This window comes from Bos indicus, chromosome 14 (genome assembly GCF_029378745.1).
Source record: "Bos indicus isolate NIAB-ARS_2022 breed Sahiwal x Tharparkar chromosome 14, NIAB-ARS_B.indTharparkar_mat_pri_1.0, whole genome shotgun sequence".
NCBI classification, from domain to species: domain Eukaryota; kingdom Metazoa; phylum Chordata; class Mammalia; order Artiodactyla; family Bovidae; genus Bos; species Bos indicus.
The window spans coordinates 19,909,780-19,937,737 of NC_091773.1; the positions used below are offsets into that span (position 1 = coordinate 19,909,780).

A 27,958-nucleotide genomic window follows, 5' to 3' on the forward strand; every position below is an offset into this window, starting at 1 on the left:
TCCAGGCAAGAACACTGGAGTGGGTTGCCATTTCCTTCTCCAATACATGAAAGTGGAAAGTGAGAGTGAAGTCGCTCAGTCGTGTCTGACTCTTAGCGACCCCATGGACTGCCGCCTACCAGGCTCCTCCATCCATGGGATTTTCCAGGCAAGAGTACTGGAGTGGGGTGCCATTGCCTTCTCCCAAAAAAGTTGTTAGATTAGTATAATTCTCATTGACCCTTCACTCAAATTCCTTTGTTAGGCTTTCTCAAATCTGCTTTTAACATTCTCTATAAAATTTTAATTATTTAAGACACTTAGACAGGATGCCCCTTTACTTATAAGTATGTCCTTAATACCATTTATGTCCTAAATCCAGTAGCTTTCATATAAAACCAGAGAATTACTCATAAAAATTCAGGGACTTTCCTGGTGGTCCAGCGGTTAATGAGTGCTTCCCCTGCAGGGGGCATGGGTTCAGTCCCTAGTTGGGGAGTTAAGATCTCACTGCCATGCAGTAGCACCGCCAAAATTAATTTTTTTTTTAAGTTATTCATTACCTAATCTACAGACATTCATAATTCATCAAATGTCTCAATAATGCTCATAGTAAAACTAAGAAATTCATGTTTCTGCTTTAGGATCACAAGTTGCATTTAGTTTTCATGTCTCTCCTCTTCAGTCTTGAGCATTCCTCAGTCTTTTCTCATCTTTTTGTGACTGACATTTTTAAGGAGTGCAGGCCACTGCTTTTGGAGATGTCTCTCAACTTATGTCTGTCTGACATCTTTGTGGTTGGATTCTGAGTACTCTTTGGCAGCAGCAGCACAGGTGAGGCTGTGTCCTCAGCGCATCACACCAGGGGGTCATGAACCTGACCTTTACTGCTGAGGTTGAACTTTATCACCTGAGTAAGGTGGTGTTCTCCTCATTTCTTCATTGTAAATTGTTTGGGTTTTTTTTCTTTTTAAATTAGAAGTATCTTTTGAGAAGACAATCTGGGGTGATGTAAATATTTCTGTTTCTTGTCAGATTTTGAGAGTATGTTTGAACCCCGAAGATTTTATTGATCTGGATAACTACAGTAGTGTGGTGACTTAACCTAGAGCTAGACATCCTGAAGTGTGAAGTCAAGTGGGTCTTAGGAAGCATTACTGTGAACAAAGTTAGTGGAGGTGATGGAATTCCAACTGAGCTATTTCAAATCCTAAAAGATGATGCTGTGAAAGTGCTGCACTCAATATGCCACCAAATTTGGAAAACTCAGCAGTGGCCACGGGACTGGAAAAGGTCAGTTTTCATTCCAATCCCAAAGAAAGGCAATGCCAAAGAATGTTCAAACTACTGCACAATTGCATACATCTCACACACTAATAAAGTAATGCTCAAAATTCTCCAAGCCAGGCTTCGACAGTCTATGAACCGAGAACTTTCAGATATTCAAGCTGGATAGAAAAGACAGAGGAACCAGAGATCAAATTGCCAACATCTGATCACAGAAAAAGGAAAGGAATTTCAGAAAAACATCTGCTTCATTGACTACACTAAAGCCTTTGACTGTGGATCACAACAAACTGGAAAATTCTTAAAAAGATGGAAATACCACATCCCCTTACCTATTTTCTGAGAAATCTGTGTGCAGTTCAAGAAGCAACAGAACCTTACATGGAACAACTGACTGGTTCAGAATTGGGAAAGGAGTTCATTAAGGCTGTATATTTGTCACCCTGCTTATTTAAACTTATATGCAGAGTGCATAATGTGATAAGGAGGGCTGAATGAATCACAAGCTGGAATCAAGATTTCCAGGACAAATTACCTCAGATATGCAGGTGATACCACTCTAATGGCAGAAAGTGAAGAGGAACTAAAATGCCTCTTGATGAGGATGAAAGAGGACAGGGAAAGCTGGCTTGAAACTCAACTTTAAAAAACTAAGATCATGGCCTCTGGTCCCATCACTTCATGGCAAACAGATGGGGGAAAAGTGGAAACAATGACAGATTTTATTTTCTTGGGCTCCAAAACCACTTCTGACAGTACGGTGACTACAGCCATGAAATTAACAGACGCTTGCTTCCTGGAAGAAAAGCTATGACAAACCTAGACAATGTATTAAAAGAGACATCACTTTGCTGACAAAAGTCTATGTAGTCAAAGCTATGGTTTTTCCAGTAATCATGTATGGATGTAAGAGCTGGACCATAAGGAAGTCTGAGCACCAAAGAATTGATGCATTCAAACTGTGGTGCTAGAGAAGACTCGTGAGAGTCCCTAGGACTAAGGAGATCAAACTAGTCAATCTGAAAGGAAATCAGTCCTGAATATTCATTGGAAGGACTGATGCTGAAGCTCCAATACTTTGGCCACCTGATGCAAAGAGCCAACTCACTGGAAAAGTCCCTGATACTGGGAAAGATTGAGGGCAGGAAGGAGACGGGGGTAACAGGATGAGATGATTAGATAGCATCACTGACTCAATGGACATGAATTTGTCCTGTGGAGGACAGAGGAGCCTGGCGTGCATTGATGGGGTAGCAAAGAATTGGACAGGACTTAGCGACTGATAACAACAACCCTTAAATATCAGCACTGATCATTTTAAAACAAATCACATTACTGCAATCTGGCAATGCCACACGATTTCACACTACATATCCTGTTCTTAAAAACCTTTCCAAGTTTGCCTATTCTAATTAAAACAGAAACTCCTTGTCATTCGTAAGTAAAACACTGCAGGATCTGGCTCTAGCTGTCTCTGGGACCTCAGGGACACAACACTAAAACAACACTTTCAGTCACACTGGATTTCCTCTGGTGGCCAAATAAGCCCATTACTAAGGCCAGTGACAGATACCAGGGCTTCCCTCTCAGAGGCCCATTCCCCAGGCCCCAGGCCCTCCTCTTTCAGCCCCCGGCCTCTGCCTGGGCTCTCTCCAGGCTTCACAGGACCTCTGCCCCATGGTCTGAGCTGCAACCCTCCTCTGAAAGGGCCCTTCCCTCACTGCCCGCCCTAAAGAACGGGGCCAACTCTGTTGCTCTTCTGTTGCCCCGTTTGCTTTTCAGTACTTATCATGATGGGAAAGTGTCTCATGTATGTATTGTTTAAGTCTGCTATTTGTCTACTTCCATTAGCACGTAAGCTCCATGAAGGCAGGGACTTTTTCCAAGGCAACTATAAATTTTCCAGATTAAAAGAGCAATTTATAAAACCTCATGGGCCTCATGATCATTGCAGCATTATTCACAACAGCCAACACATGGAAACGACCTGTGTCCATTGGTGGATGAGTGGATAAACAAGATGTGAAATTCTATATAAATATATATATGTAATTATACATACACGTATGTACATATACACACAATGGAATATCATTCATCCATAAAAAAAAGAAGGAAATCCTGCCCTTTGTGACAACATGGATGGACTAGAGGGCATTATGCCAAGGGAAATAAGTCAGAGAAAGACAAAAATACTGTACAATCTCTTTTACGTGGAGTCTAAAACAAAACAACGTAAAACCTCAGAGGTGTTTATTCTTTGGATTCTTTTCTCTCACTGCTCTCTGTCTACTTTTGTAAATGGAAAGTTGGATTTAAGATCTGCTTCTATGTTTTTCAAGCTTCCCTGGTGGCTCAGAGGGTAAAGAATGTGCCCATGATGTGGGAGACCTGGGTTCGATCTCTGGGTAGGGAAGATCTGGAGAAGAGAATGGCAACCCACTCCAGTATGTTTGCCTGGAGAAATCCATGGACAGAGGAGCCTAGAAGGCTACTGTCCAGGTGGTTGCAAAGAGTTGGACACAACTGAGCAAAATAACACTTTCACTGTTTTCTGTTTCCCAAGGCTTTATCAGGCTCTGCCGAGACCAAGCAATGAATTCCATGTTTTATTTCACAAACACACACCACTCGGCCCATGTGCAGTGTTCTCCCCTCTCAAGAGCTCCGCAAGGCAGTGCTGGTCCCGTTTCACAGGCACGTCTCTGTAGCCCCGGACATGGGAGGGCTGGAGAAGGACACTGGTCCAGCTCCTTCCCTCATGAAAGACAAGCAGCTGATCCAGCTGCCTTACCTTTGTGGGGTCTCCTGGCATGGGGGCTGAAATGCAGGGCCGATTCCTGCAAGGGTGGAGAGCTGTCTTTGAGGAATGGACAGCCTTCCGCAGTGTTTGCTCCAGAACCACTTGGGAGCAGCTAAGCAGGGGCCCTGCTCTACCCAACAGAATATCAGTCTTTACTGGAAACATACAATTCAGTGACATTTCCGGCTCATAAAATTCAGAGTCTCCAACTTCCTGTCTGTTCCTCCGAGGGCTGTGCTTCTGGCACGGCCACTGTGTCTTCAGTGGGATTTCACAGGCAGAGTGTGATCTGCTGGCCTGAATTGCTGTGAACCCTGAACACATAATCTCACAAAAATGAAAACAGTCTTCCCTTAGTTGGAAGATTATATTGTAATATTATGGAACATATAGCATCTGTGCTAACGATTTCTATAAGCTATCTGCTGTGATTATTTCAAAAAGGGCTTACAGTAAAAGATCCCTGAAACCTATTTCTACTGTATCAGATACATTCTGAATTTTTGCACAACCAGAGGGCCAAACTCAAGCTCAGCAACATGTATGTTAAATGGATGAAGTCTCTTCCCTCTGAACCTTGAAAAGGGCTGAAGCACTGGGGAATAATGATTCAGTTGACTTCATGTTGCTCCTTAAGACTTTTGGCATCATTACAGCAAAGCCACATTTGACTCAGGAATAAAGTTCAATGACTGTTTCTTACAAGACTCCTGAAAATTAAAAAAGGATACAGTAAAGGCAGGCAAAGAAGTAAAAATTACAGACAGTCACAGAGAAGAAAGCTTCAGAACCAGGTACAGCCTGTCCTCGGTGACTCACTGAGTAACTGTCTCTGCACATTTATAACAATGGCTCTGTGGGACCTGAGCAGACCCTTTCGGCGGCTCCGTCTCAGGACCTAAATTTGCCCAATCAGCCTAGCCGCAGTTCAACTCTGGAGCTTGCTGTCAAAATGCAAAATATCTGGAAGGATTTCCACATCAAAACACTGCCAAATGTGAATTTTTGCTCAGAATGAATTTGTCAGTGAGAAGAAAAAATGCCAGATTGGAGAATTTTCAAGAAACACTCTGCTCACTTGTTCTCAACATCAGATTTCCAGGCTGTGGATGATCCTACATAAACTCAACTTCTTATGGATAAAGGACAGACAGTTCCATGAAACAGGCTTTGACTGTGGGGTCCAGGTGCTTTCTAAACTATTAACTTTACACCTTAATGATTCTTTTAGAACAAGGTTAGAAAAAAAGTGAAAGTCCAACTCTTTGCGACCCCATGGACTATACAGTCTATGGAATTCTCCAGGCCAGAATACTGGAGTAGGTGGCCTTTCCCTTCTCCAAGGGATCTTGCCAACCCAGGGATTGAACCCAGGTCTCCAGCATTGCAGGCAGATTCTTTACCAGCTGAGCCACAAGGGAAGCCCAAGAATACTGGAGTGGGTAGCCTATCCTTTCTCCAGCAGATCTTCCCGACCCAGGAATTGAACTGGAGTCTCCTGCATTGCAGGTGGATTCTTTACCAACTGAGCAATGAGGGAAGACCAGAACAAAGTTAATGTCACATCAAACTATTGGGTTGCTTAATTAGTAACTGTTATTAAAGAAATTAGACATTTATCCACCAAGGAAAGATTAATTCATGTTGTTGATAAGCCTGTTTAGTAATAATATTTTACTTTTACATCTTGTGCCCTCTACATATTAATAACTAGATATGAAGGTGCCGTAGGTATATCAACTTTTGGGGAAGGCACAGTTGATTTACCATATTATATCAGTTTCAGGCGTATAGCATAGTGATTCACAGTTGTTACGAGGTTATGCTCTATTCATAGTTACTATAAAGTACTGGCTATATTCCTGGGTCAGGGAACTTTTAGCTGGTTTATTGTATACCTAGTAGTTCACGCCTTGTACTCCTCCATTCTCCCTACGTTGCCCCTCCATCACTCCGGTTCCCACTGGTAACCACAGTTTTGTTCTCTATATCTGTGAGTCTGTTTCTTGTTATATTCACTAGTTTGTTTTATTTTTTAGCGTCATTTAAATGTCTTTCTCTGACTTATTTCACTTAGCATAATACCCTCCAAGTCCATCCATGTTATTGCAAATGGCAAAATTCAATTCTTTTATAGCTGAGTAATATCAATGGTTGGAGAAGGCAATGGCACCCCACTCCAGTACTCTTGCCTGGAAAATCCCATGGATGGAGGAGCCTGGTAGACTGCAGTCCATGGGGTTGCTAAGAGTCGGACAAACTGAGCGACTTCACTTTCACTTTTCACTTTCATGCATTGGAGAAGGAAATGGCAACCCACTCCAGTGTTCTTGCCTGGAGAATCCTAGGGACAGGGGAGCCTGGTGGGCTGCCGTCTACGGGGTCACATAGAGTCAGACACGACTGAAGTGACTTAGCAGCAGCAGCAGCAATATCAATCGTATATACACACCACATTGTCCTTATCCATTCATCTGCTGATGGACACTTAGGTTGCTTCCATGTCTGAGCTGTTATAAGCAGTGCTACAATGAATACTGGGGTGTGTGTTTTTTTTTTCCCAATTACTGTTTTGGTTCCTTTTGGGATACATGCCCAGGAGTGGAATTGCTAGACCAAACAGTAGCTCTGTTTAGCTTTTTGAGGATCCTCCATATTGTTTTCCATAGTGGCCGCATGGGTTTACATTCCTACCACCGGTACACAAGGGTTCTCTTTTCTCCACATCCTCACCAACACTTGGCATTCGTTATTATTATTTTTTTAATGACAACCATTCTGACAGGTGTGAGGTGGTATCTCATTGTGGTTTTGATTTGCATTTCCCTCATGATTAGAAATACTGGGCCTCTTTTCATGTGCCTGTTGGCCATCTGTGTGTCTTCTTTGGAAAAATGTCCCGGATAAACTGAAGATGATGCATCAAGAAGGAGCAAATGAGAATTTTTTTCCACTTTGTCCAGCTCCACTGGCCCTGAGAGGCAGAGCCCTTTGTCCCTGGATTCTGGGTAACACAGTATACACAGAGGCAGCAGCTGAGCCATGCGGGCAGTGAGGCACTCTCCTACCCCACCCCTAAAGACAGGGCAGCATCTTCCTGAAGAAAAACAGCCTCCTGTTGGCAGGACCTGCCATGTGCCGTCCTTCAACGAGGACTTCATTCAGGCTGGCAGGGGGGCCTATCCAGATCCCCAACTGTTGTGGGCTGAATGTCCAGTCCCCCTAAAATTCCTGTGTTGAAACCTCATACCCAAGGTGATAGTATTAGTGGGTAGCATTTGCGGGGTGACTGCAGAGCCTTGCGATAAAAGCAGCACTGTTTTGTAACAGAGGCCCCAGAGACCATGCCATGAGCACACAATAGGCCTTCTGCAACCCGGCAAAGGGCCCCCACCAGACCCTGAATCTGCTGGTGCCATGACCCTGGACTTCCCAGGCCTTAAAAATGTGAGAAATACATTTTTGTTGCCACCCAGTCTCTGGTATTTCCTTTTTTTTACAGCAGCCCATGAGGGGAAGACACCAACCTTCCTTCCACTGCCCCCCATTCACCCCTGGATGTGTTATGCTCCCCCACTTGGTGCTTCTACACAAATGCTTTCTCTGACCAAGTCCTACCTGTTCTCCAAGATCTGTGATGTCCCCAGGTCCTCCCGCTGCCCTGCACCCACCTCTCTGGGATCTCTGTTCTGCAGTGCAGTGCTTTCTGTACCTACTGTCGTGGGTCTCCTCCCTCCTCCTCGGGGCCCAGCACAGGGCCTGAGTGCTCTGTGGGAGTGGAAGAAATACATAAGTACAACTGGGGTGCACTTGTAGTCCCACGAGCTCTTGCTGAAATTCACCATTTGGAATATAAGCAAAGCTTCTCAACACACTTAGGCATGATGTCCTGAAGTTGACCAGATGTTGGACATGGGCTTTGCTGATCAAGTGGAAGAGATTTTATATGTAGCATACAAGAAAGATTCAGAAGAAATCCCCAAACATTGGTCTTTTCTGCAACTTGTCCTCATTGGGTGTATAATGTTGCTAAGAAATACATGAAACCTACAAATGAATAGGCAGTCCCGATTGGTAAAAAGACACAGAAAAGAGCAATAACTGTAGAGCCTCTGGCTATCAAGTGCCACTGGACTGAGAGGGCAGCAGTTACTGGGGACGTGAGCTGAGTGTACAGTGGTTATTAAGGGTGCACTATCACATTTTGTGAAACGAAGGAAGAAACCCAGTTGTCACAGAATGTGGCCATAAAGCAGGATGCCCAGTCTTTACATGGAGACATTCCATAGAAGGAAGGCGAAATCACCCTGAAAGGTTTTAGAAACGATGATGTTGGAGTTCTGGTTGCAACCAATATTGCTGCACATAGGTTAGACATCCCTGAGGTTGATCTGGTTGTTCCAAGTTCTCCACCAAAGGACGTGGAGTCCTACATTCACCATTCTGGGTGAACAGAGCTGGAAAGACCAGAGTTTGCATCTGCTTTTATCAGCACAAGGAAGAATACCAGTTAGCCCAGTTCAGTTCAGTTCAGTTTAGTCGCTCATTCGTGTCCGACTCTTTGCGACCCCATGAATCACAGCACGCCAGGCCTCCCTGTCCATCACCAACTCCCGGAGTTCACTCAGACTCACGCCCATCAAGTCAGTGATGCCATCCAGCCATCTCATCCTCTGTTGTCCCCTTCTCCTCCTGCCCCCAATCTGTCCCAGCATTGGAGTCTTTTCCAATGAGTCAACTCTTCTCATGAGGTGACCAAAGGACTGGAGTTTCAGCTTTAGCATCATTCCTTCCAAAGAAATCCCAGGGCTGATCTCCTTCAGAATGGACTGGTTGGATCTCCTTGCAGTCCAAGGGACTCTCAAGAGTCTTCTCCAACACCACAGTTCAAAAGCATCGATTCTTCGGCACTCAGCCTTCTTCACAGTCCAACTCTCACATCCATACATGACCACAGGAAAAACCATAGCCTTGACTAGACGAACCTTTGTTGGCAAAGTAATGTCTCTGCTTTTGAATATGCTATCTAGGTTGGTCATAACTTTCCTTCCAAGGAGTAAGCGTCTTTTAATTTCATGGCTGCAGTCACCATCTGTAGTGATTTTGGAGCCCCAAAAAATAAAGTCTGACACTGTTTCCACTGTTTCCCCATCTATTTGCCATGAAGTGATGGGACCGGATGCCATGATCTTCGTTTTCTGAATGTTGAGCTTTAAGCCAACTTTTTCACTCTCCACTTTCACTTTCATCAAGAGGCTTTTTAGTTCCTCTTCACTTTCTGCCATAAGGGTGGTGTCATCTGCATATCTGAGGTTATTGATATTTCTCCCGGCAATCTTGATTCCAGCTTGTGCTTCTTCCAGCCCAGCGTTTCTCATGATATACTCTGCATAGAAGTTAAATAATCAGGGTGACAATATACAGCCTTGACATACTCCTTTTCCTATTTGGAACCAGTCTGTTGTTCCATGTCCAGTTCTAACTGTTGCTTCCTGGCCTGCATACAAATTTCTCAAGAGGCAGATCAGGTGGTCTGATATTCCCATCTCTTTCAGAATTTTCCACAGTTTATTGTGATCCACACAGTCAAAGGCTTTGGCATAGTCAATAAAGCAGAAATAGATGTTTTTCTAGAACTCTCTTGCTTTCTCCATGATCCAGCGGATGTTGGCAATTTGATCTCTGGTTCCTCTGCCTTTTCTAAAACCAGCTTGAACATCAGGAAGTTCACGGTTCACATATTGCTGAAGCCTGGCTTGGAGAATTTTGAGCATTACTTTACTAGGGTGTGAGATGAGTGCAATTGTGTGGTAGTTTGAACATTCTTTGGCATTGCCTTTCTTTGGGATTGGAATGAAAACTGACCTTTTCCAGTCCTGTGGCCACTGCTGAGTTTTCCAAATTTGCTGGCATATTGAGTGCAGCATTTTCACACCATCATCTTTCAGGATTTGAAATAGCTCAACTGGAATTCCATCACCTCCACTAGCTTTGTTCATAGTGATGCTTTCTAAGGCCCACTTGACTTCACATTCCAGGATGTCTGGCTCTAGGTCAGTGATCACACCATCGTGATTATCTGGGTCATGAAGATCTTTTTTGTACAGTTCTTCTGTGTATTCTTGCCATCTCTTCTTAATATCTTCTGCTTCTGTTAGGTCCATACCATTTCTGTCCTTTATCGAGCCCAGCTTTGCATGAAATGTTCCCTTGGTATCTCTAATTTTCTGGAAGAGATCTCTAGTCTTTCGCATTCTGTTGTTTTCCTCTATTTCTTTGCATTGATCGCTGAAGAAGTCTTTCTTATCTCTTCTTGCTATTCTTTGGAACTCTGCATTCAGATGCTTATATCTTTCCTTTTCTCCTTTGCTTTTCGCTTCTCTTCTTTTCACAGCTATTTGTAAGGCCTCCCCAGACAGCCATTTTGCTTTTTTGCATTTCTTTTCCATGGGGATGGTCTTGATCCCTGTCTCCTGTACAATGTCATGAACCTCAGTCCATAGTTCTTCAGGCACTCTATCTATCAGATCTAGGCCCTTAAATCTATTTCTCACTTCCACTGTATAATGATAAGGGATTTGATTTAGGTCATACCTGAATGGTCTAGTGGTTTTCCCTACTTTCTTCAATTTCAGTCTGAATTTGGCAATAAGGAGTTCATGGTCTGAGCCACAGTCAGCTCCTGGTCTTGTTTTTGCTGACTGTATAGAGCATCTCCATCTTTGGCTGCAAAGAATATAATCAATCTGATCTCGGTGTTGACCATCTGGTGATGTCCATGTATAGAGTCTTCTCTTGTGTTGTTGGAAGAGGGTGTTTGTTATGACCACTGCATTTTCTTGGCAAAACTCTATTAGTCTTTGCCCTGCTTCGTTGCATATTACAAGGCCAAATTTGCCTGTTACTCCAGGTGTTTCTTGACTTCCTACTTTTGCATTCCAGTCCCCTATAATGAAAAGGACATCTTTTTTTGGGTGTTAGTTCTAAAAGGTCTTGTAGGTCTTCACAGAACCGTTCAACTTCAGCTTCTTCAGCATTACTGGTTGGGGCATAGACTTGGATTACTGTGATATTGAATGGTTTGCCTTGGATACGAACAGAGATCATTCTGTTGTTTTTGAGATTGCATCCAAGTATTGCATTTCAGACTCTTTTGTTGACCATCATGGCTACTCCATTTCTTCTGAGGGATTCGGGCGGGTCATGGTGGAGAGATCTGACAGAATGTGGTCCACTGGAGAAGGGAATGGCAAACCAATTCAGTATTCTTGCCTTGAGAACCCCATGAACAGTATGAAAAGGCAAAATGATAGGATACTGAAAGAGGAACTCCCTAGGTCAGTAGGTGCCCAATATGCTACTGGAGATCAGTGGAGAAATAACTCCAGAAAGAATGAAGGGATGGAGCCAAAGCAAAAACAATACCCAGCTGTGGATGTGACTGGTGATTGAAGCAAGGTCCGATGCTGTAAAGAGCAATATTGCATAGGAACCTGGAATGTCAGGTCCATGAATCAAGGCAAACTGGAAGTAGTCAAACAAGAGATGGCAAGAGTGAATGTCGACATTCTAGGAATCAGTGAACTAAATTGGACTGGAATGGGTGAATTTAACTCAGATGACCATTATATCTACTACTGCGGGCAGGAATCCCTCAGAAGAAATGGAGTTAGCCCAAGTGGAGCAAAAAGTGAGAGTTAAATTTAAGCGAATAGGTATTCCTTCTGCAGCAGAGATAATAAAAAAGCTTCTAGCAAAGGTGCCATCAGGCTCTTGGACTCTGTGCCTCCCACTGCAATTGGTCACTTAAAGCAGTCAGCTGAGAAGCTGATTGAGGAGAAGGGAGCTGTGGAAGCTTTGGCAGCAGCCCTGGCCCAATTCTCCAGTGCCACATCAATAGATCAGCGCTCCTTGATCAACTCAAATGCGGGCTTTGTGACCATGATCTGTGATGCTCAACTGAAACGCCAAACATTAGTTATGCTTGGAAAGAACTTAAAGAGCAACTGGGTGAGGATATTGATTCCAAAGTGAAGGGAATGGTCTTTCTCAAAGGAAAGCAGAGTGTTTGCTTTGATATCCCTACTGTATCAGTAACAGAAGAACAGGAAAAGTGGAATGATTCATGGCGATTGGAACCTTTCTGTGGCCACAGAGCAACCAGAGCTAGAAGGACCATGAGAGCGATGTCACAACAGGGGGAAGGCAATTGAGGCTTCAGGGGACAGCGCGAGAACAGCCGAGGTGTCAGGGGACAGTGGGAAAGAAGTAAAAGCTTCAGAGGACAGCAATCAGGAGGTGGCAACAAAAGTAACAGATTCCAAAACAAAGGCCAGAAGCAGAGTTTTAATAAAGCATTCCGACAGAAATTTGAAGAAAAGGATTTATTTGGCAAAAACAACTGTGTTCGGCAACATGGGACTGAACATTGTTTTTCATACAAAGTTAAAAGCACACTGTTATTTCCTTCCTAACCACTTGCCCAGAGTCCATCTCATCGAGAGAGGTAAGTTTCATCTAAATTATTTAATCTGTGGTGACTGTCAGTTATAACTTTATTGCTACTTCTATCTTGGGTATTCCTTTGGAAAAAGTGTATGGATTCATTACATATTCTAATATATTGTCTATAGATTATAAGATAAAGTCAAGCATGTATCTGCTGATACTTTTTTAGTTGATCTGTCTTTTATACTTAGAATGTCTCTTAGTAGGCTTCCTGGTGGCTCAGATGGTAAAGAATCTGCCTGCAATGCAGACCTGTGTGTCAATCCCTGGGTTGGGAAGATCCCCTGGAGAAAGAAATGCCAACCCAATTCAGTATTCTTGCCTGCAGAATTCCATGCACATAGGAAGGAGCCTGGCAGCCTAGAGTCCATGGGGTCACAAACAGCTGGACGCGACAGTGACTATCACTCACTCTTTGCTGTTGCTCAGTTTGCCCAGTCATGTCCACCAATTTGCAACTTCATGGACTGCAGCAGGCCAGGTCTCCCTGTACCTCACCATCTACTGGAGTTTGCCCAAGTTCATGTCCATTGAATCGGTGATGCCATCCAGCCGTCTCATCCTCTTACGCCCTCTTCTCCTTCTGCCCTTGACCTTTCCCAGCATCAGGGACTTTTCCAATAAGTCATCTGTGCACATCAGATGACCAAAATACTGGAGCTTCAGCTTCAGCATCAGTCTTTCCAGTGAATATTCAGGGTTGATCTCCCTTAAGATTGACTAGTTTGATCTCCTTGCTGTCCAAGGGACTTTCAGGAGTCTTCTCCAGCACCACAGTTCAAAGGCATCAATTCTTTGGTGTTCTGGCTTCTTTACAGTCCAGCTCTCACTGGGAAGACCACAGCCTTGACTATGTGGACCTTTGTCAGCAGAGTGATATCTCCACTTTTCAACACACTGTCTATGTTTGTCATCACTTTCCTGCCAAGAAGCAATCATCTGATTTCATGGCTGCAGTCACCATCTGCAGTGATTTTGGAGCCCAAGAAGAGAAAATCTGTCACTACTTCCACCTTTTCTCCTTCTATTTGCCATGAAGTATGGGGGCTGGATGCCATGATCTTAGTTTTTTTAATATTTAGTCTTAAGTCGGCTCTTTCACTCTCCTCCTTCACCCTCATCAAGGCTCTTTAGTTCCTCTTCATTTTCTGCCATTAGAGTGGTATCATCCGCATATCTGAGGTGCTTGTTGCTTCTCTCACCTATCTTGATTCCAGCTTGTAACTCATCTAGACCAGCATTTTTCATGATGTGCTCAGCACATAGGTTAAACAAACAGGGTGACAGCAGACAGCCCTGTTGTACTCCTTTCCCCCTCTTGAACCAATCAATTGTTCCACACAGGGTTCTAACTGTTGCTTCTTGACCTGCATACAGGTTTCTCAGGAGACAAGTAAGATGGCCTGGTATTCCCATCTCCTGATCCACACAGTCTAAGGCTTTAGTGTAGTCAATGAAACAGAGATAGATGATTTTTTGAAACTCCCTTGCTTTCTCTATAATCCAGCAAGTGTTGGCAATTTGATCTCTAGTTCCTCTTTCTTTTCTAAACCCAGCTTGGACATCTGGAAGTTCTTGGTTCACTCTCTCTGTTGGTAAAAGGTGACTTTTAAAAAAGATACAATCAACACATGGAGAAAGATAAAATGATTGTCAAAGATTTTAACTTATTAATCAAAGAATCAAAAAGAAATTACAGTTGGCTCAAATGAAAACTGGAAGAATATTGGCATTAATTTATAAATTGAAGCAAAATGGAACTACACCCAGGGAATGCACATGTGTGTGCTCAGTCATATACAACTATTTGAGACCCCGTGGACTGTAGATGCTCCTCCATCCATGGGATTTCCCAGGCAAGAATACTGGAGTGGGTTACCATTTCCTTCTCCAGGGAATCTTCCCTACCCAGGGATTGAACCCATGTCTCCTGTGTCTCCTGCCTGCGCAGGCAGATTCTCTACCACTGAGTCACCTGGGAATCCCACCACAGGGAATAATCCATAGCAAACTACTGGACACAATTGATTTGTATTTCTGTGGACAAAAATCATGGATCATTACCAGTTTTTTGTTTTTTTACAAATTAATGAGTTGTAAAATAGCATAAAGACAGCAAAAGGAGCAGAGAACCTGCAGAATCAGGTTACCCAGACATGTTTCCATCGCATATACCCAGTGAGCTTCTCAGTCCATTTCATAGTTTTTTGTTTTTGTTTTTTTTTTGTTTTACAATTTTTCCTTTTACTGCTTTAAGTTTGAAACTGTCAAAAATGTCAAAAAAAACTTTCAAGTGTTTTATAAATGGCAACAGCAGGGAGATGGCAATTGAAACACCTATTTCAACCATCAGAAGATGCATTTTTTTTTTTTTTACAATTTTACTTATTTATGTTTATTTTGGCTGTGCTAAGCCCTCGTTGTTGTGCACAGACTTTGTCTAGTTGCAGTGAGCAGGCGCTACTGTGTAGCTGTTGTGGTTTCTCACTGCGGTGGCTTCTCTCATTGCAAAGCAGGGGCTCTAGGGTGTACAGGCTCAATAGTTGTGGTGCACCGGCCTACTTGCCCCTGGGCATGCGGGTCCTGTACCAGGGATTAAACCCATGTCCCCTACATTGGCAGGTAGATTTTTAACCCCTGGATCATCAGGGAAGCCTGATACATTTAGTTTTGAAAGCAGTATGTGAAAAAAGCTATTCTAGATTAAGGTGGAAAAAAAAAGGAAAAAGTGAATTCACTGTAAGTTCAGATGTATCTAAAATAATCAGATACATATGCATACAAGTTAGCACTATCAAAAAATTTTATGAATTTGGAAGTAATCTAAAATATATTTCATAAATCTTTCTGATGTCTCTTCAGGCATAAAATTACAGTTTGAATGGGTAAAAAGAAGCTCTGTGCAAACCAACATGATGAGTGTCCTCAACTCTGCATGTTGAATTTCTTAGACAACTGGAAGGAGATGTCAGTTACAATCAAAGCTAGAACACAGTCCAATGGCTTTACATGAAGCATTTGCAGCCTCCTCACTTGTCAACAGACTTTCTTTCTTGGGTTATAAATATTCCATGTGTGTGGTGGCTGTGTTCCCTGTCCACTTGGTTAAGCTGGAACTATTTTTTTTAATATAATTTTATTTATTATTTTTGGCTGTGCTGGGTCTTCCTTGCAGGCTTTCTCTAGTTGCAGAGAGCGGGGGCTACTCTCTAGTTGCGGTGCCTGGGCTTCTCAGCTCGTTGACTTCTCTTGTTGTGGAGCACAGGCTCTAGGGCATGTTGGCTTCAGCAGCTGTGGTGCAGGCTCAGTAGCTGCCGTTCCCAGGCTCTAGAACACAGGCTCAAAAGTTGTGGTGCATCGGCTTAGTGGGATGTAGGATATTCCCAGATTAGGGATCAAACCCCTGTCTCCTGCAGTGGCAGACAGATTCTTGACCACTGAGCCACCAGGGAAGCCCTGAAGCTATGTTTTGTGCAGTTCCTTCCCTGGGCTGTCTGGGCTGGGCTGGCCACAGGAGTGGTCAGCCGGAGACCCAGGGGCAGTAAAGGAGCAGCCACTCCGTCTGCAGCTGCACCCCTTCCCAGGTGCAGAGTGCTGGCTCACCTGTGGGGAGGAGGCAGGTATCTCCTTTGGGAGCAGGTGTGAGCACAGCCCTGCGGCAGAGGCACCTCCTTGCCTTCAGATCCTGGCCCATCTGCTTACGTTGTTGCCTGCGTGCTTATCTGCAGCCACGTCAGTATACTCTCATCTTAACAAGGTTAGGTCTTCCAATCTGTGAATATGGGCTGTCTTTCCATTTAGGTATGTCTTTTTTAGTTTCTTTCAGCGATGTTTTCAATATTGTTCAGTCTTTTATTTTTATGCTATTGCAAATGAAATGGTTTTCATAATTTCCATTAAAAATTCTTCATTGTTAGTGTATAGAAATGCTTCTGACTTTTGTGTGATGATTGTATCCTGCCCCTTTGCTGCATTAGGTTCTTAGTTCTAAAAGTTGTTTTTTGGCATTTTTTAGGATTTTCTACATATAAGGTCAGGTCACCAGTGAACAGAGATAAATTTTATTTCTTCCTTTCCAATTTGGGTAACTTTGATCCCCTTATCTTGCCTAATTCTTCTAAAACTTCCAATAATGCATTAAATGGAAGTGACAAAGTGGGCATCCTTATCTTACTGCTGATCTTATGGGAAAAGCTTTCAGTCTTTCACTACTGAGAATGATGTTAGATGTAGGGTTTTCAGACGTGGACTTTATGATATTGAGGAAGTTTCCTTTTATTCCTAGTTTTTTTGAGTGTTTTTTAATCATGAAAGGGTGGTGAATTTGTCTAAGGCTTTTACTGCACCAATTGAGATTACAATGTAATGTTTTCTTCATCCTATTAATGTGGGTATCATGTGACCATACTTTGCATTCCTGGAATATGTCCCACTTGGTCATGGTGTACAATCCTCTCACTATGCAGCTGATTTTAGCTTTCTGGTATTTTGTTGAGATTTTTTGCTTCAATATTCATGAGGGATGTTGGTCTGCAGTTTCCTCTTCTTGCACGGTCTTTGTCAGGCTTTGATATCGTGTAATGCCGACTTCATAACATCCATTAGAAAGTGTTCCCTCATCTTTAATTTTTGGGGAAAATTTGAGAGGACTGGCATTAATTCTTCCCTAAATCCTTGGTAAAATTCACCAGTGAAGCCATCTAGATCTGGGGCTTTTCTTTGTTGGGAGATTTTTTTTTTAATTACTGATTCAATCTTACTGGTTATAGGTCTATTCAGATTTTCTATTTCTTCATAATTCAGTTTCAGAAGATTGTGTTTCTAGGAATCTGTCCCTTTCATCTAGGTTACATCACTTTTTTAGTATACAATTGTTCATGACAGTCTCTTATAATACTTATTTCTGTGTAGTTCGTTACATACCCACTTTTATTTCTGATTTTAATCATGAAAAAAAAAAGTAGTCTTTTTCTTAGTCAATGTAGCTAAGGGTTTGTCAGTTTCATTGATCCTCTCAAAGAACCATCATTTGATTACATTGATTTTCTTGATTGTTTTCTTATTCTCTGTTTTTCTCCACTCTAATCTTCATTGTTTCTTTCTACTAGCTTTGGGTTTAGTTTGTGCTTCCTTGCCTCGTTCCTTATGCTATAAGATTAGGTAATTAATTTGAGATCTTTTTCTTTTTTAATGTATATATTTACAGCTATACATTTCCCTGTTTACACTGCTGTCACTGCATCCCATAAGTTTCGGTAAATTGTATTCTTGGGAAATTAGAAAACTTCCCTTGTGATTTCTCTTTTGACACACTCACTGGTTAAGAGTGTATTGATTAACTTCTACATGCTTGTGAATTATCCAGATTTTTTTCTGTTAATGATTTAAGTTTCATTTGTGATAAGAAAAGATACTTTTTATGGTTCTTATCTTTTAAAATTTATTTTAAAACTTGTTTTGTGACAGATGCTCATCCTGGAGACTGTTCCATGTGCACTTGAGAAAACCGTGGGTGATACTGTTGCTGAGTCCAAGTTGTCCAAGTTGTCCATATTATGTCTTGGTCCTCAATTTCTTTCCCAGTCTTCTGCTTCATGGTTGTCTCCATTATCAGAAGTGGGGTGCCAAAGACTCCAACTGTTATGCAGAACTGCTTATTTCTGCTTTTAAGACTCGAAGGAGGAGCTAGTGATGTAAGCTTGGAGTTTATTCAAAGAATGAGGGGGAAGCTGGCCTTCTCTTCTGCCCCACTTTTCCTCTGGTTATAAAAGTGTAGCCCAGTAAGTTCTTGGGGTGGAGCTCTTCTGCCTGCCTGCTCGTATCCTTCACAAGAATCCTATACTAACAAATCCACTTCTTACCTCTCACTCTGTCTCTGACCGAATTCCTACTGTGTTGAGACATAAAGAACCTAAGCTTCATTAAGCTGAGTGAGACAGCTGTGTGGTTTCAGTTGGAACCAGAAGACTGATGATTAATATTCCTGAAACATCACCCTGTGACCTCACCACCAGTCAGAAGAATGTACCTGAGCTGGTCCCACACCCTGAGACCCTCACACCAGTTGTTGCCTTAAAAAGTTCCCTGAAAGTCCTTGGGGTGTTCAAGTCTTTCCAGCACCAGCTGCTTGTTCTCCTTGCTTGGCGCCTATGACTAAACTCTGTACTTTTCTTCACCACAACCAGGTAGACTGGCTTTGGCGCTCATCAGGTGAGCAAACCTGAGTTTGGCTTGGCAGCATGAGGATTAATTTAGGCTGATTATGTTTAAGGCCCCAAAGACTCAGGAAGAACCTCTGACCTTTCCCCTAACTGCTTAAGGATGTGGACAGAAGATCTTATTCTAGAAGAGTCTTGGAAGCAGTGATAAATGACCAGAGAAGAAAATGTCTTGATAATATGATAAATATTAATATTTTAAAGCCTTTAAAATTGTACTTCTGAAAACTGGAAAAAAATGTTTTACTGAAAGTAGTAAATAATATGTAGGATGGAAGGGCAGTGATTAAAAAGTATGTTTATGTGAAAGGTGTATAAGAAACTAAAAATAGATGTGTTAGCTTCCCTGGTGTCTCAGATAGTAAAGAATTTGCCTGCAATGCAGGAGACCCAAGTTTGATCCCTGGGTCAGGAAGATCCCCTGAAGAAGGGAATGGCAACCCATTCCAGTATTCCTGCCTGGAGAATCCCTTTGACAGAGAAGCCTGGCGGGCTACAGCCTGTGGGGTCCCAAAGAGTCAGACATGATTGAGTGATTAGCACTTTCACTTTCAAAGTAATAGTCATGAGTAAATTATAGTAGAATTATTATTAACAAAATATTTTATCTTTTTAAAAAGAAGGAATTTAGATATCTAAGAAGTTTATGACTTTATGTCAGATCCTCTCTTTCAGAGTTCTTTGTAACCCTGAGTCCTCTCTCCACTTTTAGCATGCATAGTTCATGTTATTTCAGTTGTTGTCCATTCTTTCCAGTTAGGGACATGAAACTTCAAATGTTATCAATGTTCCTAAGAATCTCCTTCATAGTGAGAAAATAACACACTGGAGTAAGAACAAATTCCATCTGTATTATCTTAAGTTTTCATTATCTCCTATTTATTTAGATTTAAGAATACTCCAGTTGCTGAATGAGAGGAGGGAGAATGGACCCAGTGAATTTGAACTTAACACCATGACACCAATCACTGTTCTAAACCAGAGGTGACCTGAGAGTGCCCACCACTAGGGTGCAAGTGCTTACTTGTGGAGCTTGGGGCCTGAACAGTCAGCTCACAGTAGATGGTGAAGGATGAATCTACTCTCACCCCACAGCTCTGCCTGCTTGGACACTCCAGAAAGGATGCTCCAACCCAGGGCTGGTTGGAATGGGCAGCAGAAACATGCAGACCTCCCCCTGGGGGGCTGCTCTCAGCAGAGCACAGCCAGTGGTAATCCAAATCACAGGTGATGGGCTCTCATCAGCCTGACTGAGGACAGGTGAGCATCAGGATGCACTGGCAACACACTGCAAGGAGCCAGCAGGGAGGACGCTCAGCTGCAATGTACTGGGAGGAAAGGGGTCCACGTAGGAGCAATGGCCAGGGCACAGACCCAGAACTGACTCTGAATCTACACTGTTGAACAGACAGTGGGTAAGCACATGGACCATACGTGAAAGAGCACAGAGGAGAGGAGACCTAGAGGCGAGCATGGGAGATAAGGAAGCAGGCATGGGAACAGACCATGTGGAACCTTCTAGTCAACTGCAGGAACCTTAGCTGAGGACAAGGAAAGCCACTGGTAGGGTTTTTACAAAATCTTTTTTTTTTTTTTTTTAAAGCACAGTCTAGGTTTGTAATACAACTGAGTGATTTTCCATATACCTCCCTGCCCCAACCCTGCATAGTCCCACCGCCTGCCTCCGTTATCAACACCCTTGACAAGATGGTAACCTTGTCATAATTAATAAATGTACACTGAAACATCATAATCACCCAAGTCCACAGTTTATATTAGGGTTCACTCTTGGTGTTGTTATTCCATAGGTTGGATGAGTGTATGACACAAATCCACCACTACAGAATCATAGAGTAATCTCACTGCCCTAAAGTCCTCTGTTTATTTATCCCTACCTCTCCCATTACTTTGAGCAACCACCCATCTTTTTATGGACTCCACAGTTTTGACTTTCATAAAGTCAAACCGTATGTAACCTTTTTCAGAGTACCTTCTTTCACCTAATATGCAGTAATATGCATTTAAGTTTCTTCCAAGATTTCATAGCTCATTTTTTTTAAAGCACTGAATAGTATTCCATTGTCTACAAACATCACAGTTTATGTATCCATGCACCTAGTAACATTGGTTGCTTCCAAGTTTTGGCAATCATGAAGAAAGCTACTATATTAACATGTAGGTTTCAAGTGAACATAAGTTTTCAGCTCCTTTGGGTAAGTATCACAGAGTAGGCAATGGCACCCCACTCCAGTACTCTTGCCTGGAAAATCACACAGATGGAGGAGCCTGGTAGGCTGCAGTCCATGGGGTCGCTAAGAGTCGGACACGACTGAGCGACTTCACTTTCACTTTTCACTTTCACGCACTGGAGAAGGAAACGGCAACCCACTCCATTGTTCCTGCCTGGAGAATCCCAGGGACGGAGGAGCCCGGTGGGCTGCCGTCTATGGGGTCGCACAGAGTTGGACACGACTGAAGTGACTTAGCAGCAGCAGGGTAAGTATCAAGAAGCAAAACTGCTGGATTATATATGAAGAATATGTTCAGTTTTGTAAGAAACTGCCAAACTTCTTCCAAAGTGGCTGCACCTTTTTTTATTGCCACCAGCAAAGAATGAGAAGTCCCATTGCTCTACATCCTCAGTGGCATTTGGTGCTGTCAGGGCTCTGGGTTCTGGCCATTCTAAAAGGTGTGTAGCAACATCTCACTGCTCTTTTAGTTTGCCTCTCCCTGATGACACATGACGTGGAGCATCTTCTCATGTGCTTACTTGCTATTAGTATTTCTTCTTTGTTGAGGGGTCTTCTAGGATCTCCAGCTCATTTTTTTTAACTAGGTTGTTTGTTTTCTTGTTGAATTTTAAAAGTTCTTATATTTTGGATAATAGTTCTTTATCACATGGGTCTTCTTTAAATATTTCTCCTGCCTGTGGCTTGTTTTTACATTCTTTTGACAGTGTTTTTTGCAAAGAAGAAAAATTTTAATTTTACTTAAGTCCAGCTTATCAGTTCTTTTATGGATGGTGCCCTCAGGGTCCTATCTAAAAAGTCATTGCCAAACCCATTGCCATCTAAGCTTTTCCCATGTTAACTTCAGGAATTTTATAGTATTGCATTATATACTTCAGTCTGTGATCCATTTCAAGTTCATTTTTGTGAAGGACATAAAGTCTGTGTCTAGATTTTTTTTTTTTGCATCTGAATGTTCAGTTGTCCAAGTACCATTTGTTGAAAAGACTCTTTCCTCCATTGTACTGCCTCTGTTGTCTGTCAAAGATCAGCTGACTCTATTTATAGAGGTCTATTTATGGGATCCAGAGAAGGCAATGGCACCCCACTCCAGTACTTTTGCCTGGAAAATACCATGGATGGAGGGGCCTGGTAGGCTGAAGTCCATGGGGTCACCAAGAGTCGGACACGATTGATCGACTTCACCTTCAGTTTTCACTTTCATGCTTTGGAGAAGGAAATGGCAACCCACTCTAGTGTTCTTGCCTGGAGAATCCCAGGGATTGGGGAGCCTGGTGGGCTGCCGTCTATGCGGTCACACAGAGTCGGACACGACTGAAGTGACTTAGCAGCAGCAGCAGCATTTATGGGATCGCTATTCTGTTCCAATGATCAGTTCTTTCACCAAAATGATTTTATCTTGAATACTGCATCTTCACAGTAAATCTTGAATTTGAGCAGTATCAGTCCACCAATTTTGTTCTTCCCTAATATTGTGTTGGCTACCCTAGATCTTTGCCTCTCTAAACTTTAGAATCAGCTTGTCCACATTCACAAACTAACTTACCAGGATTTTGATGGGGATCACATTGAAACTACAGATTAATTTGGAAAGAACTGACATCTTGACAATACTGACTTCTAATCCATGAACATGAGATATCTCTCCACTTATTTAGTTCTTCTTTGATTTTGTTTATCAGTTTTTGCAACTTTACTCAGATATTATATGTTATTTGTTAGGTTTGTACCTAAGTGTTTAATTTGGGGGGTACTTATGTTAGTATTATGTTTTTAACTTCAAGTTGCAGTTGATCGGAGAAGGCAATGGCAACCCACTCCAGTACTCTTGCCTGGAAAATCCCATGGATGGAGGAGCCTGGTAGACTGCAGTCCATGGGGTTGCTAAGAGTCGGACAAACTGAGCGACTTCACTTTCACTTTTCACTTTCATGCATTGGAGAAGGAAATGGCAACCCACTTCAGTGTTCTTGCCTGGAGAATCCAAGGGACGGCAGAGCCTGGTGGGCTGCCGTTTGTGGGGTCGCACAGAGTCGGACACAACTGAAGTGACTTAGCAGCAGTTGATCATTGCTGATATATGAGAAACTGATAGACTTTTGTATGATAACTTTGTATCCTGCAACCTGGCTATAATTGATTATAGTTCCAGAAATTTTTTGATTTTTTTCAGATTTTTTTACACAGAAAATCATGTCATTGGCAAACAAATAGTTTATTTCTTTGGTTTCCAGTACCATGTTGAAAAGGATCAAGGATTGAAATGGTGTCCCTTGCACTGCAAGGCAGGTTCTTAACCACTGGATCACCAGGGAAGGCCCTTCCTCTATTCCTAGTTTACTCACAGTTTTTGTCATGAATGAATCTTGAATTTCATCATATGCTTTTCTGTATCTATTGATATGATCATGTGTTTTTTGTTTTAACCCGCTGATATCATGAACTATATTAATTGATTTTGAATGTTGAAATAGCTTTGTATCCGTGAGATAAATCCTACTTGGTTGCAATGTGTAATTCTTTTTATATATTACTGAATCTATTTGCAAATATTTTGTTGAAGATTTTCTATCTATGTTGAAGAGACAGATCACAGTTTTCTTATGTCTTTGATTTTGGTAGTAGGGTAATGTTGACCTCATAAAATGAGGTAGAACATATTCAGTTTGTTTTCTCTGAAACAGACTGTAGAGAATTGGTGTAATTTTTCCCTTAAATGTTTGACAGAATTTACCAGTGAACACATCTGCGGCTGGTGCTTTGTTCTGAAAGGTGATTAATTATCTTCTTCAATATACACAGACCTATTCATACAATCTGTTCTGTCTGTCAGCTTTGGCAGACTATACCTTTCAAGGAATTAATCCATTTCATCTGGGTTGTCAAAAGTGGGGCATAGATTTGTTCATACTATTCTTTTATTAGGGTTTCCCTGGTGGCTGAGATGGTAAAGAATCTGCCTGAAATACAGGAGACCCAAGTTCAACCCCTGGGTTGGGAAGATCCCCTGGAGAAGGGAATGGCTACCCACTCCAGTATTCTTGCCTGGAGAATTCCATGGACAGAGGAGCCTGGTGTTAAATTTCCCTTTAAGTATGGCTTTCACTGTATCTCACAAATTTTGGTAAGTTGTGTTTTCATTTATTTAAAAAGCTTTACAGCAATCCCAAGAATTCCCTGGCAGTTCAGTGGTCAAGATTCAGCGCTTTCATTGCCAGGGTCTGGATTCAATTCCTAGTTGGGGAACTATGATCCCACAAGCCTCACAGTGTGGCAAAGAAAAAAAAAAAAACGCTTTCTCACAATCCCTATCAAAACACCAATGGTGTTTTTCACAGAACTAGAATAATTCTAAAATTTGTAGAGAAACAATAAAGACCCTGAATAGTTAAAGCAATCTTGAGAAAGAAGAACAGAGCTGGAGGCAGCATGCTTCCAGCCTTCAGACTACACTACAGAACTACATTAATCAAAACAGTATGATAGCATCAATCAGTCCTCACCCCTCAGCTGCTGATGAGGCAGCTGAGATCTACAGAGGCCCGAACAGTCAGATAATGCTGAAGACAGAGCTAGAACAGGTCTAACAACTCCCATTAGATGAGCTGTGTGGGACACACCAGTGCATTCCCTTTCTCCTGGACTGTCTGCTTCCTCCTCCGCCCCAACCTAGGGTGCACAGGGTAAAAGCACTAACAAACACCACTGGCTTACCAGGAGGCTGATGTACAGATGCTTCTGCCAAAACAGTTAGTTCAAATAAACTTTTTGACAAGCATCCCAGCCACCACCCCCCCCCAAAAAAACCCCATAAACAGTATGAAATGGGCACAAACACAGGCACATAGATCAAAGGGACAGAATGAAGAGCCAGTAATAAACCCACGCACTTAGGGTCAATTAATCTACAACAGAGAAGGCAAGAATATAACTGCTTATTGTTATTGTACATTAGCTTATCTTATAATACTGAGTAACCATTACCATACATCAAAAAAGTTCACTGACTCCCAAAATATATGGAGACAGAATAGCACACTTCTAAATAACAGCAGAGGCAAAGACAAAAAAATCTCAAGAGAAATTTACAAATTTATTTTAAATTCAGGCAGAGTTGATTTACTAGTTTCAGGTGTACAACATTGTGATTCTAAATTTTTATGTTATACTCCATTTAGAGTTATTATAAAACATTGGCTATATTTCCTGTCCTGTCCTTGTAGTTTATTTTCTACATAGTAGTTTGTACCTCTTAATCCATTCCCCCTATCTTGCCCCTCCTCCTTCCTTCTCACCACTGGTAACTACTAGCTTATTCTCTACATCTGGGAGTTTGTTTCTGTTTTGTTATATCTATTTCCTTGTTTCATTTTTTAGATTCCACTGGAGGCCTTACAAATAGCTATAAAAAGAAGAGAAGCGAAAAGCAAAGGAGAAAAGGAAAGATATAAGCACCTGAATGCAGAGTTCCAAAGAATAGCAAGAAGAGATAAGAAAGCCTTCCTCAGCGACCAATGCAAAGAAATAGAGGAAAACAACAGAATGGGAAAGACTAGAGATCTCTTCAAGAAAATTAGAGATACTAAGGGAACATTTCATGCAAAGCTGGGCTCGATAAAGGACAGAAATGGTATGGACCTAACAGAAGCAGAAGATATTAAGAAGAGGTGGCAGGGATACACAGAAAAACTGTACAAAAAAGATCTTCATGACTAAGATAATCATGATGGTGTGATCACTCACCTAGAGCCAGACATCCTGGAATGTGAGATCAAGCGGACCTTAGAAAGCATCACTACGAACAAAGCTAGTGGAGGTGATGGAATTCCAGTGGAGCTATTTCAAATCCTGAAAGATGATGGTGTGAAAGTGCTGCACTCAGTATGCCAGCAAATTTGGAAAACTCAGCAGTGACCACAGGACTGGAAAAGGTCAGTTTTCATTCCAATCCCAAAGAAAGGCAATGCCAAAGAATGCTCAAACTACCGCACAATTGTGGGGGTTCTTCTGTCCTTTCTATTCTCTGTGCCAAGGATCAGACCAATGAAACTGTGAGCACCGGTCAGATATTTAGCAAATTTTCCAGCAGGCAATGAAGGGGATTCCTTGGCACGTTTTCCCCACTGCTTTTTCCTCCTGTCCTTCAGCTCTCTCCCGGGACTCAAGCCCGGCCAAAACTAATGAAACTCAGGCTCTGATGTCTCATTGCAAAAATTCATTGAGAGACAAAGCGATAAGAGGTGGATTTGTCAGGATCCAGAGAGAAGCCCCACTCCAGTACTCCCGCCTGGAAAATCCTATGGACGGAGGAGCCTGGTAGGCTCCAGTCCATCGGGTCGCTGAGGGTCCAACACAACTAAGCAACTTCACTTTCACTTTTCACTTTCACGCATTGGAGAAGGAAACGGCAACCCACTCCAGTGTTCTTGCCTGGAGAATCCCAGGGATGGGAGTCTGGTGGGCTGTCGTCTATGGGGTTGCACAGAGTCAGACATGACTGACCTGACTCAGCAGCAGCAGCAGGTCTTAGTTGTGGCACAGGGGCTCTAGAGCACGTGAGCTCAGTACTTGCAGCTCAAGGCTTAGTTGCCCGTCGACATGTAAGATCTTAGTTCCCTCACCAGAGATTGAACTGCATCTCCTGAATTAGAAGGTGGATTCTTAACCACTGGCCCACCAGGAAAGTCCCATAATGTCATTCTTTTAAAAGGGTGAGTAATATTCCAGTGCACACATATTCTGCATTTTTATCCATTCATCTGTTGATGGACACTTAGGCTGCTTCCATATCTTGGCTACTATTAAGAGTGTATTAGTTTCCTATTGCTGCATATTATCACAAAATGTCCTTGCTCAAAACACTAAACATTTGTTATCTCAATTTTTAAGGGTCAGGAATGGGGTGACCAGATGGGTTCCTCTGTCTCAAGGTCTCTAGCAGAGTAGCCATCAAGATGTTGGGGCAGGCTGAAGACCTGACTGGGGAGGATCTGCTTTAAAGCTCAAGCCGTGTTTGTTGACAAGATTCAGCTCCTCAGGCTGTTGAACTGAGCTCCTCACATCGTCAAGTTTATTAACCAGAGACTGATCTCAATTCCTTGCCATGCGGGCTTCTCTATAAGGTAGCTGTCGTAACTGACAGCTGGCTTCCCTCAAAGGGAGGACTGGAGCAAGGGACAGCAATGCATGCAATCTAATTTTTTTTGGCCCAGACCAGGGCTGTGGGATCTTAGTTCTCTTAGTTCCCTTACCAAGGTTCCAACCAAGGGCCCCTGGCAGTGAAAGAGCTGAGTACTAACCACTAGACTGCAGGGAATTCCCGGCCATCTAGTCTTCTAAAACAAAATCTCCGAAGTGATTACCTCCGCCACCCCACCTCCCCACGCTTCTGTTATTTTATTCGATGGAAGCTGGTCAGTAAACAGCGCACACACAAGGCGAGAGGATTATAAAGAACAAGACAGGAAAGCCAAGCGGGGAGCCACGATAGTTTTCCACCAGAGTGAAAAGTAACAGAGCGCCCAGCAGTGTCACTTCACATTAGGGGGGTAGCTGGGACCAATTGGGAAGAAGCAGCAGCTGACACTAAACGTTCAGAACTAAGACTAGAGCCTGTCTTCTCCCCAAGCCTCGGTCGTGCTAAGGCATGGGTAAATGAGTGCACAGGATGGAAAGAAGAGGTCCACCCAGCAGGGACCACCGCCCTGCGCAGAACAAGTTCCACTGGGGCTGGAGCTCGGGCCGCGGGGAGGGAGAGATCGGCGTGCCCCAGGAAAGTCGTATCCTCGGGGGTCGTCCTGGCTGTCACGGCCGGGAACCGCCCCGTGCCAGTGGCCGCCCAAGCCCCGTGGGCACCTCAGCCCGCCGGACGGAGTCATGCTCCCTAATCACTCAGAAACGGAAAGAACTTTCTA

General features: G+C 42.8%; 1 pseudogene; it reads left to right on the forward strand.

The window, feature by feature from the left end:
* The first annotated feature begins 3,904 nt into the window (after positions 1-3,904).
* LOC109568211 (nucleolar RNA helicase 2-like) lies at positions 3,905-27,931 on the forward strand (annotated as a pseudogene).
* The last annotated feature ends 27 nt before the right edge of the window (positions 27,932-27,958 follow it).